The sequence below is a fragment of the Salmo salar genome, unplaced genomic scaffold, assembly GCF_905237065.1.
Source record: "Salmo salar unplaced genomic scaffold, Ssal_v3.1, whole genome shotgun sequence".
Lineage (NCBI taxonomy): Eukaryota > Metazoa > Chordata > Actinopteri > Salmoniformes > Salmonidae > Salmo > Salmo salar.
In genome coordinates, this window is record NW_025548636.1 from 1 (window position 1) to 15,000 (window position 15,000).

The following is a 15,000-nucleotide window of genomic DNA, read 5'->3' on the forward strand; positions in this document are numbered from 1 at the left end:
TTAACCTGATGAATAACAGCAGTGGGGGTTTAGAGAGAGTCCCAGATCTGTTATTAACCTGATGAATAACAGCAGTGGGGGTTTAGAGAGAGTCCCAGATCTGTTATTAACCTGATGAATAACAGCAGTGGGGGTTTAGAGAGAGTCCCAGATCTGTTATTAACCTGATGAATAACAGCAGTGGGGTTTAGAGAGAGTCCCAGATCTGTTATTAACCTGATGAATAACAGCAGTGGGGGTTTAGAGAGAGTCCCAGATCTGTTATTAACCTGATGAATAACAGCAGTGGGGTTTAGAGAGAGTCCCAGATCTGTTATTAACCTGATGAATAACAGCAGTGGGGGTTTAGAGAGAGTCCCAGATCTGTTATTAACCTGATGAATAACAGCAGTGGGGGTTTAGAGAGAGTCCCAGATCTGTTATTAACCTGATGAATAACAGCAGTGGGGGTTTAGAGAGAGTCCCAGATCTGTTATTAACCTGATGAATAACAGCAGTGGGGGTTTAGAGAGAGTCCCAGATCTGTTATTAACCTGATGAATAACAGCAGTGGGGTTTAGAGAGAGTCCCAGATCTGTTATTAACCTGATGAATAACAGCAGTGGGGGTTTAGAGAGAGTCCCAGATCTGTTATTAACCTGATGAATAACAGCAGTGGGGGGTTTAGAGAGAGTCCCAGATCTGTTATTAACCTGATGAATAACAGCAGTGGGGTTTAGAGAGAGTCCCAGATCTGTTATTAACCTGATGAATAACAGCAGTGGGGGTTTAGAGAGAGTCCCAGATCTGTTATTAACCTGATGAATAACAGCAGTGGGGGTTTAGAGAGAGTCCCAGATCTGTTATTAACCTGATGAATAACAGCAGTGGGGGTTTAGAGAGAGTCCCAGATCTGTTATTAACCTGATGAATAACAGCAGTGGGGGTTTAGAGAGAGTCCCAGATCTGTTATTAACCTGATGAATAACAGCAGTGGGGGGTTTAGAGAGAGTCCCAGATCTGTTATTAACCTGATGAATAACAGCAGTGGGGTTTAGAGAGAGTCCCAGATCTGTTATTAACCTGATGAATAACAGCAGTGGGGGTTTAGAGAGAGTCCCAGATCTGTTATTAACCTGATGAATAACAGCAGTGGGGTTTAGAGAGAGTCCCAGATCTGTTATTAACCTGATGAATAACAGCAGTGGGGGTTTAGAGAGAGTCCCAGATCTGTTATTAACCTGATGAATAACAGCAGTGGGGTTTAGAGAGAGTCCCAGATCTGTTATTAACCTGATGAATAACAGCAGTGGGGGTTTAGAGAGAGTCCCAGATCTGTTATTAACCTGATGAATAACAGCAGTGGGGGTTTAGAGAGAGTCCCAGATCTGTTATTAACCTGATGAATAACAGCAGTGGGGGTTTAGAGAGAGTCCCAGATCTGTTATTAACCTGATGAATAACAGCAGTGGGGGGTTTAGAGAGAGTCCCAGATCTGTTATTAACCTGATGAATAACAGCAGTGGGGGTTTAGAGAGAGTCCCAGATCTGTTATTAACCTGATGAATAACAGCAGTGGGGGTTTAGAGAGAGTCCCAGATCTGTTATTAACCTGATGAATAACAGCAGTGGGGGGTTTAGAGAGAGTCCCAGATCTGTTATTAACCTGATGAATAACAGCAGTGGGGGTTTAGAGAGAGTCCCAGATCTGTTATTAACCTGATGAATAACAGCAGTGGGGGTTTAGAGAGAGTCCCAGATCTGTTATTAACCTGATGAATAACAGCAGTGGGGGTTTAGAGAGAGTCCCAGATCTGTTATTAACCTGATGAATAACAGCAGTGGGGGTTTAGAGAGAGTCCCAGATCTGTTATTAACCTGATGAATAACAGCAGTGGGGGTTTAGAGAGAGTCCCAGATCTGTTATTAACCTGATGAATAACAGCAGTGGGGGTTTAGAGAGAGTCCCAGATCTGTTATTAACCTGATGAATAACAGCAGTGGGGGTTTAGAGAGAGTCCCAGATCTGTTATTAACCTGATGAATAACAGCAGTGGGGGTTTAGAGAGAGTCCCAGATCTGTTATTAACCTGATGAATAACAGCAGTGGGGGTTTAGAGAGAGTCCCAGATCTGTTATTAACCTGATGAATAACAGCAGTGGGGGTTTAGAGAGAGTCCCAGATCTGTTATTAACCTGATGAATAACAGCAGTGGGGGTTTAGAGAGAGTCCCAGATCTGTTATTAACCTGATGAATAACAGCAGTGGGGTTTAGAGAGAGTCCCAGATCTGTTATTAACCTGATGAATAACAGCAGTGGGGGTTTAGAGAGAGTCCCAGATCTGTTATTAACCTGATGAATAACAGCAGTGGGGGTTTAGAGAGAGTCCCAGATCTGTTATTAACCTGATGAATAACAGCAGTGGGGGTTTAGAGAGAGTCCCAGATCTGTTATTAACCTGATGAATAACAGCAGTGGGGGTTTAGAGAGAGTCCCAGATCTGTTATTAACCTGATGAATAACAGCAGTGGGGGTTTAGAGAGAGTCCCAGATCTGTTATTAACCTGATGAATAACAGCAGTGGGGGGTTTAGAGAGAGTCCCAGATCTGTTATTAACCTGATGAATAACAGCAGTGGGGGTTTAGAGAGAGTCCCAGATCTGTTATTAACCTGATGAATAACAGCAGTGGGGGTTTAGAGAGAGTCCCAGATCTGTTATTAACCTGATGAATAACAGCAGTGGGGGTTTAGAGAGAGTCCCAGATCTGTTATTAACCTGATGAATAACAGCAGTGGGGGTTTAGAGAGAGTCCCAGATCTGTTATTAACCTGATGAATAACAGCAGTGGGGGTTTAGAGAGAGTCCCAGATCTGTTATTAACCTGATGAATAACAGCAGTGGGGGTTTAGAGAGAGTCCCAGATCTGTTATTAACCTGATGAATAACAGCAGTGGGGGTTTAGAGAGAGTCCCAGATCTGTTATTAACCTGATGAATAACAGCAGTGGGGGTTTAGAGAGAGTCCCAGATCTGTTATTAACCTGATGAATAACAGCAGTGGGGGTTTAGAGAGAGTCCCAGATCTGTTATTAACCTGATGAATAACAGCAGTGGGGGTTTAGAGAGAGTCCCAGATCTGTTATTAACCTGATGAATAACAGCAGTGGGGTTTAGAGAGAGTCCCAGATCTGTTATTAACCTGATGAATAACAGCAGTGGGGGTTTAGAGAGAGTCCCAGATCTGTTATTAACCTGATGAATAACAGCAGTGGGGGTTTAGAGAGAGTCCCAGATCTGTTATTAACCTGATGAATAACAGCAGTGGGGGTTTAGAGAGAGTCCCAGATCTGTTATTAACCTGATGAATAACAGCAGTGGGGGTTTAGAGAGAGTCCCAGATCTGTTATTAACCTGATGAATAACAGCAGTGGGGGTTTAGAGAGAGTCCCAGATCTGTTATTAACCTGATGAATAACAGCAGTGGGGGTTTAGAGAGAGTCCCAGATCTGTTATTAACCTGATGAATAACAGCAGTGGGGGTTTAGAGAGAGTCCCAGATCTGTTATTAACCTGATGAATAACAGCAGTGGGGGTTTAGAGAGAGTCCCAGATCTGTTATTAACCTGATGAATAACAGCAGTGGGGGTTTAGAGAGAGTCCCAGATCTGTTATTAACCTGATGAATAACAGCAGTGGGGGTTTAGAGAGAGTCCCAGATCTGTTATTAACCTGATGAATAACAGCAGTGGGGGGTTTAGAGAGAGTCCCAGATCTGTTATTAACCTGATGAATAACAGCAGTGGGGGTTTAGAGAGAGTCCCAGATCTGTTATTAACCTGATGAATAACAGCAGTGGGGGGTTTAGAGAGAGTCCCAGATCTGTTATTAACCTGATGAATAACAGCAGTGGGGGTTTAGAGAGAGTCCCAGATCTGTTATTAACCTGATGAATAACAGCAGTGGGGGTTTAGAGAGAGTCCCAGATCTGTTATTAACCTGATGAATAACAGCAGTGGGGTTTAGAGAGAGTCCCAGATCTGTTATTAACCTGATGAATAACAGCAGTGGGGGTTTAGAGAGAGTCCCAGATCTGTTATTAACCTGATGAATAACAGCAGTGGGGGTTTAGAGAGAGTCCCAGATCTGTTATTAACCTGATGAATAACAGCAGTGGGGGTTTAGAGAGAGTCCCAGATCTGTTATTAACCTGATGAATAACAGCAGTGGGGGTTTAGAGAGAGTCCCAGATCTGTTATTAACCTGATGAATAACAGCAGTGGGGGTTTAGAGAGAGTCCCAGATCTGTTATTAACCTGATGAATAACAGCAGTGGGGGTTTAGAGAGAGTCCCAGATCTGTTATTAACCTGATGAATAACAGCAGTGGGGGTTTAGAGAGAGTCCCAGATCTGTTATTAACCTGATGAATAACAGCAGTGGGGGTTTAGAGAGAGTCCCAGATCTGTTATTAACCTGATGAATAACAGCAGTGGGGGTTTAGAGAGAGTCCCAGATCTGTTATTAACCTGATGAATAACAGCAGTGGGGGTTTAGAGAGAGTCCCAGATCTGTTATTAACCTGATGAATAACAGCAGTGGGGGTTTAGAGAGAGTCCCAGATCTGTTATTAACCTGATGAATAACAGCAGTGGGGGTTTAGAGAGAGTCCCAGATCTGTTATTAACCTGATGAATAACAGCAGTGGGGGTTTAGAGAGAGTCCCAGATCTGTTATTAACCTGATGAATAACAGCAGTGGGGGTTTAGAGAGAGTCCCAGATCTGTTATTAACCTGATGAATAACAGCAGTGGGGGTTTAGAGAGAGTCCCAGATCTGTTATTAACCTGATGAATAACAGCAGTGGGGGTTTAGAGAGAGTCCCAGATCTGTTATTAACCTGATGAATAACAGCAGTGGGGGTTTAGAGAGAGTCCCAGATCTGTTATTAACCTGATGAATAACAGCAGTGGGGGTTTAGAGAGAGTCCCAGATCTGTTATTAACCTGATGAATAACAGCAGTGGGGGTTTAGAGAGAGTCCCAGATCTGTTATTAACCTGATGAATAACAGCAGTGGGGGTTTAGAGAGAGTCCCAGATCTGTTATTAACCTGATGAATAACAGCAGTGGGGGTTTAGAGAGAGTCCCAGATCTGTTATTAACCTGATGAATAACAGCAGTGGGGGTTTAGAGAGAGTCCCAGATCTGTTATTAACCTGATGAATAACAGCAGTGGGGGTTTAGAGAGAGTCCCAGATCTGTTATTAACCTGATGAATAACAGCAGTGGGGGGTTTAGAGAGAGTCCCAGATCTGTTATTAACCTGATGAATAACAGCAGTGGGGGTTTAGAGAGAGTCCCAGATCTGTTATTAACCTGATGAATAACAGCAGTGGGGGTTTAGAGAGAGTCCCAGATCTGTTATTAACCTGATGAATAACAGCAGTGGGGGTTTAGAGAGAGTCCCAGATCTGTTATTAACCTGATGAATAACAGCAGTGGGGTTTAGAGAGAGTCCCAGATCTGTTATTAACCTGATGAATAACAGCAGTGGGGGTTTAGAGAGAGTCCCAGATCTGTTATTAACCTGATGAATAACAGCAGTGGGGGGTTTAGAGAGAGTCCCAGATCTGTTATTAACCTGATGAATAACAGCAGTGGGGGTTTAGAGAGAGTCCCAGATCTGTTATTAACCTGATGAATAACAGCAGTGGGGGTTTAGAGAGAGTCCCAGCCCTGTAGTGTGTTGGCCCCTAACCCTGGCTGGGTTTCTCCCCTCTCTCTCTCTCTCTCTCTTCCTCATCCCCTCTCTTCTCCTATTTTCCTTTCTCTCTTCCTCTCTCTTCCTCTCTCTTCCTCATCCCCTCTCTTGCTCTTGCTATCTCTCTTCCTCTTGCTCGCTCTCTCTTCCCCTCTCTCTCTCTCTCTCTCTCAATTCAATTCAAGGGGTTTTATTGACATGGGAAACATATGTTAACAAAGCAAGTGAAGTAGATAATATACAAAAGTGAACAGTCTCTCCCCCCCCCTCCCCCCCCCCAGGGAGGTTACTTCCCTGAGCACGTCAAGTCTATGAGCAGTCTGAGATGGCTGAAACTCAACAGGACGGGTCTGTGTTACCTGCCAGAGGAAGTGGCTGCACTGCAGAAACTGGTGAGTACAGACTGATGTGTAGAGCCGACCCCATTTAGTCTAAAAAACAGGTCTGTAGACTACCTGGTTACACATGGTAGTAGGTCTATAGACTACCTGGTTACACATAGTAGTAGGTCTATAGACTACCTGGTTACACATGGTAGTAGGTCTATAGACTACCTGGTTACACATAGTAGTAGGTCTATAGACTACCTGGTTACACATGGTAGCAGGTCTATAGACTACCTGGTTACACATGGTAGTAGGTCTATAGACTACCTGGTTACACATAGTAGTAGGTCTATAGACTACCTGGTTACACATAGTAGCAGGTCTATAGACTACCTGGTTACACATAGTAGTAGGTCTATAGACTACCTGGTTACACATAGTAGTAGGTCTATAGACTACCTGGTTACACATAGTAGCAGGTCTATAGACTACCTGGTTACACATAGTAGCAGGTCTATAGACTACCTGGTTACACATAGTAGCAGGTCTATAGACTACCTGGTTACGCATAGTAGCAGGTCTATAGACTACCTGGTTACGCATAGTAGCAGGTCTATAGACTACCTGGTTACACATAGTAGCAGGTCTATAGACTACCTGGTTACACATAGTAGCAGGTCTATAGACTACCTGGTTACACATAGTAGCAGGTCTATAGACTACCTGGTTACACATAGTAGCAGGTCTATAGACTACCTGGTTACACATAGTAGCAGGTCTATAGACTACCTGGTTACACATAGTAGCAGGTCTATAGACTACCTGGTTACACATAGTAGCAGGTCTATAGACTACCTGGTTACACATAGTAGCAGGTCTATAGACTACCTGGTTACACATAGTAGCAGGTCTATAGACTACCTGGTTACACATAGTAGTAGGTCTATAGACTACCTGGTTACACATAGTAGCAGGTCTATAGACTACCTGGTTACACATAGTAGCAGGTCTATAGACTACCTGGTTACGCATAGTAGCAGGTCTATAGACTACCTGGTTACGCATAGTAGCAGGTCTATAGACTACCTGGTTACGCATAGTAGTAGGTCTATAGACTACCTGGTTACACATAGTAGCAGGTCTATAGACTACCTGGTTACACATAGTAGCAGGTCTATAGACTACCTGGTTACACATAGTAGCAGGTCTATAGACTACCTGGTTACGCATAGTAGCAGGTCTATAGACTACCTGGTTACACATAGTAGCAGGTCTATAGACTACCTGGTTACACATAGTAGTAGGTCTATAGACTACCTGGTTACGCATAGTAGTAGGTCTATAGACTACCTGGTTACACATAGTAGCAGGTCTATAGACTACCTGGTTACACATAGTAGCAGGTCTATAGACTACCTGGTTACACATAGTAGTATGACTGACTAGTTCCTCAACAGAGCGTGTGTGTGTGTGTGTGTGTGTGTGTGTGTGTGTGTGTGTGTGTGTGTGTGTGTGTGTGTGTGTGTGTGTGTGTGTGTGTGTGTGTGTGTGTGTGTGTGTGTGTGTGTGTGTGTGTGTGTGTGTGTGTGTGTGAACTCTGTCCTTCAGGAGCATCTGTCTGTGAGTCACAACAGCCTGACTACTCTACATGGAGAATTATCCAGCCTGCCCAACCTCAGGGTAAACACACACACACACACACACACACACTCTCTTTCTGAGGTGGGTTCAGGTGTGAAATGATCAGCGTTGTTTCCTGTATTTCAGGCGGTGGTTGCCCGGGCCAACAACCTGAAGAATTCTGGAGTTCCTGATGACATCTTTCAGCTGGACGACCTCTCAGTCCTGGTGAGGAGACCTGTCTGTCTGTCTGTCTGTCTGTCTGTCTGTCTGTCTGTCTCGTCCTGTGACCTGTCTGTCTGTCTGTCTGTCTGTCTGTCTGTCTGGACGCCTCTCAGTCCTGGTGAGGAGACCTGTCTGTCTGTCTGTCTGTCTGTCTGTCTGTCTGGACCACCTCTCAGTCCTGGTGAGGAGATCTGTCTGTCTGTCTGTCTGTCTGTCTGTCTGGACGACCTCTCAGTCCTGGTGAGGAGATCTGTCTGTCTGTCTGTCTGTCTGTCTGTCTGTCTGTCTGGACGACCTCTCAGTCCTGGTGATGAGATCTGTCTGTCTGTCTGTCTGTCTGTCTGTCTGGACGACCTCTCAGAGGGAGATATCCTCTGTCTCTCTCTGTCTCTACTGACCCCCTGACCTCCACTCTACTGACCCCCCTGACCTCCACTCTACTGACCCCCTGACCTCCACTCTACTGACCCCCTGACCTCCACTCTACTGACCCCCTGACCTCCACTCTACTGACCCCCCTGACCTCCACTCTACTGACCCCCTGACCTCCACTCTACTGACCCCCCAGACCTCCACTCTACTGTCCCCCTGACCTCCACTCTACTGACCCCCTGACCTCCACTCTACTGACCCCCCCTGACCTCCACTCTACTGACCCCCCTGACCTCCACTCTACTGACCCCCCTGACCTCCACTCTACTGACCCCCCCTGACCTCCACTCTACTGACCCCCCTGACCTCCACTCTACTGTCCCCCTGACCTCCACTCTACTGACCCCCCACTGACCTCCACTCTACTGACCCCCACTGACCTCCACTCTACTGTCCCCCTGACCTCCACTCTACTGACCCCCTGACCTCCACTCTACTGTCCCCCTGACCTCCACTCTACTGTCCCCCTGACCTCCACTCTACTGACCCCCTGACCTCCACTCTACTGACCCCCTGACCTCCACTCTACTGACCCCCTGACCTCCACTCTACTGACCCCCTGACCTCCACTCTACTGTCCCCCTGACCTCCACTCTACTGACCCCCCACTGACCTCCACTCTACTGTCCCCCTGACCTCCACTCTACTGACCCCCTGACCTCCACTCTACTGACCCCCCTGACCTCCACTCTACTGACCTCCACTGACCTCCACTCTACTGACCCCCTGACCTCCACTCTACTGACCTCCACTCTACTGACCCCCTGACCTCCACTCTACTGACCCCCTGACCTCCACTCTACTGTCCCCCTGACCTCCACTCTACTGACCCCCTGATCTCCACTCTACTGACCCCCCCTGACCTCCACTCTACTGACCCCCTGACCTCCACTCTACTGACCCCCTGACCTCCACTCTACTTACCCCCCTGACCTCCACTCTACTGACCCCTGACCTCCACTCTACTGTCCCCCCTGACCTCCACTCTACTGTCCCCCACTGACCTCCACTCTACTGTCCCCCTGACCTCCACTCTACTGACCCCCCCTGACCTCCACTCTACTGACCCCCCTGACCTCCACTCTAATGTCCCCCTGACCTCCACTCTACTGTCCCCCTGACCTCCACTCTACTGTCCCCCTGACCTCCACTCTACTGACCCCCCTGACCTCCACTCTACTGACCCCCCTGACCTCCACTCTACTGTCCCCCCCTGACCTCCACTCTACTGACCCCCCTGACCTCCACTCTACTGACCCCCCTGACCTCCACTCTACTGTCCCCCACTGACCTCCACTCTACTGACCCCCTGACCTCCACTCTACTGACCCCCCTGACCTCCACTCTACTGACCCCCCTGACCTCCACTCTACTGACCCCCCCTGACCTCCACTCTACTGACCCCCCGACCTCCACTCTACTGTCCCCCTGACCTCCACTCTACTGACCCCCGACCTCCACTCTACTGACCCCCTGACCTCCACTCTACTGTCCCCCCCTGACCTCCACTCTACTGTCCACCCCTGACCTCCACTCTACTGACCCCCTGACCTCCACTCTACTGACCCCCCTGACCTCCACTCTACTGACCCCCTGACCTCCACTCTACTGACCCCCTGACCTCCACTCTACTGACCCCCCAACTGACCTCCACTCTACTGACCCCCTGACCTCCACTCTACTGACCCCCACTGACCTCCACTCTACTGACCCCCCACTGACCTCCACTCTACTGACCCCCTGACCTCCACTCTACTGACCCCCCTGACCTCCACTCTACTGTCCCCCCTGACCTCCACTCTACTGTCCCCCTGACCTCCACTCTACTGACCCCCCTGACCTCCACTCTACTGACCCCCTGACCTCCACTCTACTGACCCCCCTGACCTCCACTCTACTGACCCCCTGACCTCCACTCTACTGACCCCCCTGACCTCCACTCTACTGACCCCCCTGACCTCCACTCTACTGACCCCCCTGACCTCCACTCTACTGACCCCCTGACCTCCACTCTACTGACCCCCCTGACCTCCACTCTACTGTCCCCCTGACCTCCACTCTACTGTCCCCCTGACCTCCACTCTACTGACCCCCCTGACCTCCACTCTACTGACCCCCCTGACCTCCACTCTACTGACCCCCCCTGACCTCCACTCTACTGACCCCCCTGACCTCCACTCTACTGACCCCCCTGACCTCCACTCTACTGACCCCCCTGACCTCCACTCTACTGACCCCCCTGACCTCCACTCTACTGACCCCCTGACCTCCACTCTACTGACCCCCCTGACCTCCACTCTACTGACCCCCCTGACCTCCACTCTACTGTCCCCCCTGACCTCCACTCTACTGTACCCCCCTGACCTCCACTCTACTGTCCCCCCTGACCTCCACTCTACTGACCCCCTGACCTCCACTCTACTGTTCCCCCCTGACCTCCACTCTACTGACCCCCCCTGACCTCCACTCTACTGACCCCCCCCTGACCTCCACTCTACTGACCCCCTGACCTCCACTCTACTGACCCCCCCTGACCTCCACTCTACTGACCCCCCTGACCTCCACTCTACTGACCCCCCTGACCTCCACTCTACTGACCCCCCTGACCTCCACTCTACTGACCCCCTGACCTCCACTCTACTGTCCCCCCCTGACCTCCACTCTACTGACCCCCCTGACCTCCACTCTACTGACCCCCCTGACCTCCACTCTACTGACCCCCCTGACCTCCACTCTACTGACCCCCCTGACCTCCACTCTACTGACCCCCCTGACCTCCACTCTACTGACCCCCCTGACCTCCACTCTACTGACCCCCCTGACCTCCACTCTACTGACCCCCTGACCTCCACTCTACTGTACCCCCTGACCTCCACTCTACTGACCCCCCTGACCTCCACTCTACTGACCCCCTGACCTCCACTCTACTGACCCCCCCTGACCTCCACTCTACTGACCCCCCCTGACCTCCACTCTACTGACCCCCCCTGACCTCCACTCTACTGACCCCCTGACCTCCACTCTACTGACCCCCTGACCTCCACTCTACTGACCCCCCTGACCTCCACTCTACTGACCCCCCTGACCTCCACTCTACTGACCCCCCTGACCTCCACTCTACTGACCCCCCCTGACCTCCACTCTACTGACCCCCCCTGACCTCCACTCTACTGACCCCCCTGACCTCCACTCTACTGACCCCCCTGACCTCCACTCTACTGACCCCCTGACCTCCACTCTACTGACCCCCCTGACCTCCACTCTACTGACCCCCCTGACCTCCACTCTACTGACCCCCCTGACCTCGACTCTACTGACCCCCCCTGACCTCCCTGACCTCCACTCTACTGACCCCCTGACCTCCACTCTACTGACCCCCGACCTCGACTCTACTGACCCCCCTGACCTCCCTGACCTCCACTCTACTGACCCCCTGACCTCCACTCTACTGACCCCCTGACCTCCACTCATCCTCTCCTCTCTTCCTCCTCCAAGAGGGAGTTGATGTTATTCTGCTGATGTTCTATGTTATTCTGCTGATGTTCTATGTTATTCTACTTTCTACTGATGTTCTATGTTATTCTACTGATGTTCTATGTTATTCTGCTGATGTTCTATGTTATTCTACTTTCTACTGATGTTCTATGTTATTCTATTGATGTTCTATGTTATTCTACATTTTACGTTATTTTACATTCTACATTCTACTGATATTCTATGATGTTCTACTCATGTTCTATGTTCTACATTCTACTGATGTTCTATGTTATTCTGCTGATGTTCTGTTATTCTACATTCTACTGATGTTCTATGTTATTCTGCTGATGTTCTATGTTATTCTGCTGATGTTCTATGTTATTCTACATTCTGCTGATGTTCTATGTTATTCTCCGTTCTCCAGGACCTGAGCTTCAACCAGCTGACTGAGATCCCCCGAGACCTGGAGAACTCCAAGAACATGTTGGTGCTCAACCTCAGCCACAACAGGTAGAACCTCTTATAATATGTTATAACAGGTGGCATATAGGCCTTATAACCTCTAACAGGTGACATACAGGCATTATAAACTCTAATAACAGGTGGCATATGGGCCTTATAACCTCTAATAACAGGTGGCATACAGGCCTTTATAACCTCTAATAACAGGTGGCATACAGGCCTTATAAACTCTAATAACAGGTAGAACCTCTTATAATATGTTATAACAGGTGGCATACAGGCCTTATAACCTCTAATAACAGGTGGCATACGGGCCTTGTAACCTCTAATAACAGGTGGCATACGGGCCTTGTAACCTATAATAACAGGTGGCATACGGGCCTTGTAACCTCTAATAACAGGTGGCATACGGGCCTTATAACCTCTAATAACAGGTGGCATACGGGCCTTATAACCTCTAATAACAGGTGGCTAGCAGGCCTTGTAACCTCTAATAACAGGTGGCTAGCAGGCCTTGTAACCTCTAATAACAGGTGGCTAGCAGGCCTTGTAACCTCTAATAACAGGTGGCTAGCAGGCCTTGTAACCTCTAATAACAGGTGGCTAGCGGGCCTTGTAACCTCTAATAACAGGTGGCTAGCGGGCCTTGTAACCTCTAATAACAGGTGGCTAGCAGGCCTTGTAACCTCTAATAACAGGTGGCTAGCGGGCCTTGTAACCTCTAATAACAGGTGGCTAGCGGGCCTTGTAACCTCTAATAACAGGTGGCTAGCAGGCCTTGTAACCTCTAATAACAGGTGGCTAGCAGGCCTTGTAACCTCTAATAACAGGTGGCTAGCAGGCCTTGTAACCTCTAATAACAGGTGGCTAGCAGGCCTTGTAACCTCTAATAACAGGTGGCTAGCAGGCCTTGTAACCTCTAATAACAGGTGGCTAGCGGGCCTTGTAACCTCTAATAACAGGTGGCTAGCGGGCCTTGTAACCTCTAATAACAGGTGGCTAGCAGGCCTTGTAACCTCTAATAACAGGTGGCTAGCAGGCCTTGTAACCTCTAATAACAGGTGGCATACGGGCCTTATAACCTCTAATAACAGGTGGCATACAGGCCTTGTAACCTCTAATAACAGGTGGCTAGCGGGCATTGTAACAGGAGTAAACGGTCTGAATACTCATGTAAATGTGATATTTCAGTGTTTTATTTGTATAAATTAGCTAACATTAATAAAAATCTGTTTTTGCTTAGTCATTATGGACAGATTGTGTGTAGATTTAATTAGGTGGGAAAAAACAATTTAATTAATTTTAAAATAAGGCTGTAAGGTGAAACAAGTCAAGGGGTCTGAATACTTTCCGAAGGCTCTGTATCGTAGATTATTCTCCTGCCCCAGTCCTCTCAGCATGATGCCATCCACCTACCTTATAACCTAATACTGACCCTCCTCCTCCTCTCAGCATCAACCTGCCTTATAACCTAATACTGACCCTCCTCCTCCTCTCAGCATGATGCCATCCACCTACCTTATAACCTAATACTGACCCTCCTCCTCCTCCCAGCATCAACCTGCCTTATAACCTAATACTGACCCTCCTCCTCCTCTCAGCATCAACCTGCCTTATAACCTAATACTGACCCTCCTCCTCCTCTCAGCATCAACCTGCCTTATAACCTAATACTGACCCTCCTCCTCCTCTCAGCATCAACCTGCCTTATAACCTAATACTGACCCTCCTCCTCTCAGCATCAACCTGCCTTATAACCTAATACTGACCCTCCTCCTCCTCTCAGCATCAACCTGCCTTATAACCTAATACTGACCCTCCTCCTCCTCTCAGCATCAACCTGCCTTATAACCTAATACTGACCCTCCTCCTCTCAGCATGATGCCATCCACCTACCTTATAACCTAATACTGACCCTCCTCCTCTCAGCATGATGCCATCCACCTACCTTATAACCTAATACTGACCCTCCTCCTCCTCCCAGCATCAACCTGCCTTATAACCTAATACTGACCCTCCTCCTCTCAGCATGATGCCATCCACCTACCTTATAACCTAATACTGACCCTCCTCCTCCTCTCAGCATCAACCTGCCTTATAACCTAATACTGACCCTCCTCCTCCTCCCAGCATCAACCTGCCTTATAACCTAATACTGACCCTCCTCCTCCTCCCAGCATCAACCTGCCTTATAACCTAATACTGACCCTCCTCCTCCTCTCAGCATCAACCTGCCTTATAACCTAATACTGACCCTCCTCCTCTCAGCATCGATGCCATCCCTAACCAGTTGTTCATCAACCTGCCTTATAACCTAATACTGACCCTCCTCCTCCTCCTCCTCCTCTCAGCATCAACCTGCCTTATAACCTAATACTGACCCTCCTCCTCCTCCTCCTCTCAGCATCAACCTGCCTTATAACCTAATACTGACCCTCCTCCTCCTCCTCCCAGCATCGATGCCATCCCTAACCAGTTGTTCATAAACCTGACTGACCTGCTGTACCTGGACCTGAGTGACAACAAGCTGGACAGCCTCCCGCCTCAGATGAGACGCCTCGTCCACCTCCAGACCCTCGTCCTGAACAACAATCCCCTGATGCACGCCCAGCTACGGTACGAAGCTTCATAACGCATTATAACCATTCTGTAGAATGCACGCCCAGCTACGGTACGAAGCTTCATAACGCATTATAACCATTCTGAAGAATGCACGC

The 15,000-nt window shown here is 48.6% G+C and overlaps 1 pseudogene; it reads left to right on the forward strand.

The window, feature by feature from the left end:
* Positions 1–6,022: 6,022 nt before the first annotated feature.
* The window catches only part of LOC106593268 (protein flightless-1 homolog), a 45,838-nt pseudogene continuing 36,860 nt past the window's right edge, over positions 6,023–15,000 (forward strand).